This window comes from Benincasa hispida, chromosome 9 (assembly GCF_009727055.1).
Source record: "Benincasa hispida cultivar B227 chromosome 9, ASM972705v1, whole genome shotgun sequence".
Lineage (NCBI taxonomy): Eukaryota > Viridiplantae > Streptophyta > Magnoliopsida > Cucurbitales > Cucurbitaceae > Benincasa > Benincasa hispida.
In genome coordinates, this window is record NC_052357.1 from 84,708,701 (window position 1) to 84,713,595 (window position 4,895).

Genomic DNA, 4,895 nt, shown 5'->3' on the forward strand with positions numbered 1-4,895 from the left:
AACTTTGTCATAAAGGTAGAGTTATGATGTGTTGATTTATCATGCGATGAAAGGATGTGTGGATGCGATGATCATGCAAGTTTTCCTAACAAAGCCCAAGTATAAGTCTTCTTAGGGTCCTGGTAAGTCCAGGGTCGAACATAGAGATTACTAAATAGATATGCGATAGACTCTCTGATCTATTGCGATGGTGATTAAGAAGTAGATGGTGATTTAACTTTGATTTTCTAATGCGATGGAATTAAATGCACAACGATGAAGAGGTTTTGCTAGCATTTCTTAAGATATTGTACAAGTCATGCGATTATGCTTTACAAAAATATTAAGCACTACATTTCTCAATGCATAATGACACATTTCCTATGTCTAGGATGCATGTGATGTGTATGGAATGCAGCAGATAGAACTTATTTCTAAGTCTCTACTCTTGCTTATGCGATCTAATCCGACTCTCTCAAGCCTAGATTCTGTCTTTAGACTACTCTCTCAAGTATTCCAAAGGACGAATGAAGCATACATAAGACAAGATGACCACATAAAGTGCATAGCTTAAGTCATGCTAGCTAAGTACTTCTCAACCCATTCACAAATTTAGCTATTCATGCATGGTGTGAAGAGACTGAACATAAATTGAAATGAAGTTTTTATTCTTGCAAATAAAGTGTTTAAGTACAAAACAATAAATGGTGTGAGTATCAAGCCAGGTAAGCAATGTCTTGCTTCTTCTGGCGTTTACACTACTCTTATCACTTCAATTTTTTCCCAAGTTGTAAACTCTTGCTTTCGCAAGGGTTTGATGTCTCTCCTCCGTGCTATTTTCGGCAGTCTCTTGACCTCTCCAAAAATTAATTTCTTCTCAAGAATTCCCTTCCCTCGACTTCGTCTCGCTTCGAAGTTCTCCTGGTTTGGTAGCATTGGGTATTTATAGACTTCCAGACAAAATAGTTCTTCTCACTAATGATTGCGTGGATGGGCAGCATTAATTTCCATACCCGGTTGTGCCATCTGATTGTCACCGGAAGTTCAATGTATTTGCAACGGTATGGTCTTCAACGGCCGTCAACTGAATTTTTGATTTGACCGTTATCGGCTTTACGTCCCATCACGTTTTATTACATTAGACCACCGCCTTCATGTAAGGTCATCATGTGATCATCTTTGAGGTACCATTGGATCGCAAACTTAAATCGTGCTATCACATTGTTCCTGCACAGAATAACTCAATTTAACTACTTTTATGCGATGAGTGTTAGCGATCACAATTTTTCTTTTTGTTTGGTGCATTCAATCATAATATTGCCTTATTCACCCTCGCTTTCTCCCATTGTTTTAATAATTTGAGCTTCAATAACTTGTATTTCTACCAGTTATCACTTATAGATCTCCCACTATCATGAAAACTTATCTGTTTGACAATTAGAAAAAGGTTAACAACACTTGTTAACTATTACGCGGTGTTACTTGAAAAAAAATTCATCAACACAGTGTGCACCCTTCAACTTTTCAAATAAATTAGTATTTGTCACACTAACACATCATTTTACCTTGAAAACTCTAAAAGAATACTTACGTATCTTTTGAATATTACTTTTAGTAGGAGTTTGTTTTGACACAAGTGTCTCAACTTACCCAAAACCTAAAATGTCATAAACAAGTTTTATAACACTTCCATGATACAACAATGTTTCGCAAACATGTTGGGAGAAATAACGTTCAAAACAATGCAATCTATATTGAATTACCTTAATGAAGTCAGACATTAGTGTAATTTAAAAACATTAGGACTCAGTTCAACAGAGAACTTAAAATGTACTAAGTGAGATCTCATCTCATCTTTGTCAATTAGGTTTAGTACATCAAATATCCGGTACTAATTATGATCAAATTTATTGAAGAATAAAAAGATCGAGAATGAAATGGAGGGAGGAGATGATTAGATTTTGTTATTTTTGTTGTAACAGAATAATCTTTTACTTATCCTATAAATGAATGCTTCTCTTTACTTAAATCATCAATTAAAAATATGGGAAAACAGAAGCCATCCTCATCTCCACTAGCTCCATGAACATCTTTAATTACAACACTAAATAGTTAGCAGAAAGAAATGCCGAGTTCAATATATCCAAGATTATTTGAAAGAGATAGCATAAAGTAGCAATTCACACAATTCCAATTCGGAAACATTAAAATCAGTAAAAGTTTCTTCTAACATGAAATGGTTAAAACGGCTTGGTGACACAATCAAGGTGAATCTCGATGCAACTTGGAAGCAAAACTCTTCGATGATGGGAATAGGAATTGTGTGTCCAGACTTCAATGGTACTCTCAAAATAGTTGCTCAAAATTGCTTGAATGTTGTCTATGAACTCCCTTTTGAAATGAAAGCTACACTACAAGGTGACCGTCTCTCGCTTGAAATGGAATTTCTCAAGGTGATAAATGAGTCAGATTGTTCAACTATCAACATTTTAAATGGTCGAACTGCTTACTAGCTCAATGTTTTTATGAAGAAATCTGGGTGCTAGCTAAACAGTTTCAGGGAATCTCCTTCAATCATGTAAAACGCAATTTAAATTTTCTGGCTAAGCAACTGCAAGAGCTAGAAAATTAAGAATATCTGAGTTGTGGTATAATGAATTTTCTTAATTGGACTTATTTCCTGGCCCTTATTGATCCCCTGAAGCTTAATAGAGTAATTTTTTTTCAAAAAAAAGGGAGAAGAAATAAATTCAAAAGAAGACAGTGACGAAAAAAAAAAAAAAGAATAAAAAGAAAAGAATGCAAACAAAAATTGCAAATGGTACAATTCCAAGACCAAGATGGGAACTAAATAATAATCTTCCACTGATACTTCTCTGATTGCTTGAAGAACAATTTTAGGCGCATTGTAGGTTTCTTTTTTTATTTTTTTATTTTTTTTATCTATCTATCTATCCACCTCCCACTTAATTATCCAATCATAATTTATGATGTAACACAAAAAATTGATAGTTGTGCAAGGAATGTTGAAAAGTTTGTTATTATTAAACTTTATTTGTGACATTTAGTGTGACTTTTGGGTTTTATGACTTTTAGTTTTTTGTAACCAATAGTGATTTTTGAGTTATAGGAATTATGCAAGTTATGAGCATTTGATGACATTTATAGCTTTAAACCATTGACATTCCTATGCTTATGTTTGTAAGCCTATATAAAGGCATGTTTAGTTGAATGGAAAATATATCTCTCATTTTTCATATTTGTCCACCACGTTTTTTTCTAACATAGTGGTATCAGAGCTAGTAGAAAATATTGAGAGAAAAATGGCCAACGGTGGGATAGGTTCACTTCAACCACCAATGCTTACCAAGCTCAACTATGACAATTGGAGCATCAAGATAAAAGCGTTACTAGGAGCACAAGACGTGTGGGAAATCGTGGAGAATGGTTTCCAAGAGGCAGAAGCGGAGCCGATCAAGCACAAAGAGATGCGTTAAAGGAGACAAGAAAAAAGGACAAGAAGACCCTTTATATCTTGTATCAATCGGTGGACGAAGATACGTTTGAGACCATTGCCAATGCAGAGACGTCAAAGGCGGCATCGAACAAGCTCCAATAGACTCATAAAGGAGCCGATCGTGTGAAAAAGGTATGGTTGCAAATCTTACGTGGTGAGTTTGAATCTTTACAAATGAAGGAGACTGAGGTGATAGTGGAATATCACACAAAAGTAATGGCTATCGTCAACCAATTGAGACGGAGTGGTGAAGAAATCAATGATGTTCGTGTCATGGAGAAGGTTCTATGAAGCCTAAATACAAAGTTCGAGATTATCGCCACGACGATCGAGGAGACATAGGACTGTGTCTCTTGAGAACATGACAATTGAACAATTTATAGGCTCGTTACAAGCCTATGAGGAGAAAAAAAAAGGAGGATGGAGCAAATAGAGACCGTTGAACAATTTCTCCAACTCAAAATCAAGGAGGAGAATAGTCGTGGACATGGAAGAGGTTGTGGTGGTCGAGGCCATGGTGGAAAAGGTGAAGCCAACACCAATGTTTCTCAAGACTCGTCTGAATTTTCAAGAGGAAGAGGAGGCCGAGGTCGTGGAAGACGCGGTGGATGGCCCGGGAGAGATAAATCTCAGGTAAAATGTTATAATTGTAACAAATATGGACATTATGCGAATGAGTGTTACTACTCATCTCAAACAGAGTCGATTGATCGAAAGCATCAGGACCGATCAACCGCTAGCACATCAAAAGCCCATCAAGGGAAATCCAATTATGCAGAGGAGAATGGAACCTTATTTATGGTTTCAAAGGGAGAAGAAGAGAGTTAAGATAGTATGTGGTATCTTGACACAAGAGTCTCGAATCACATGTGTGGAAAACGCGAGATGTTTGTGGAGTTGAACGAGATGGAGACAGGTAATATTGTCTTTGGAGACAATTCCTTGGCCGCCATCAAAGGAATAGGTAAAATTCTCATTTGGTTAAAAAATGGAGAAAATCAATATATCACTAATGTTTATTACATTCCCAATGTAAAAAATAATATATTGAGTGTAGGACAATTGTTAGAGAAAGGTTTTGAAGTTCAAATGAAAAACAATTGTTTGTACTTGAGGGATAATCACGAGAGACTTATTGCTAAAGTTTCCATGACCAAAAACCAAAAGTATCCTTTGAATATATGTAATGATGTTCCAAAATGCTTGAAGACGTGTTATGAAGATCTCTCTTGGCTATGGCATCTACGGTTCGGGCACCTCAATGATGGAAGTCTAGAAGATTTTTCGAAGAAGAAGATGGTGTGAGGTTGACCCAACATTCACAAGCCAAACAAAGTGTGTGAAGGGTGTTTGCTTGGCAAACATCATCGAAGTAGTTTTCTGAAGGAGTCTATGACAA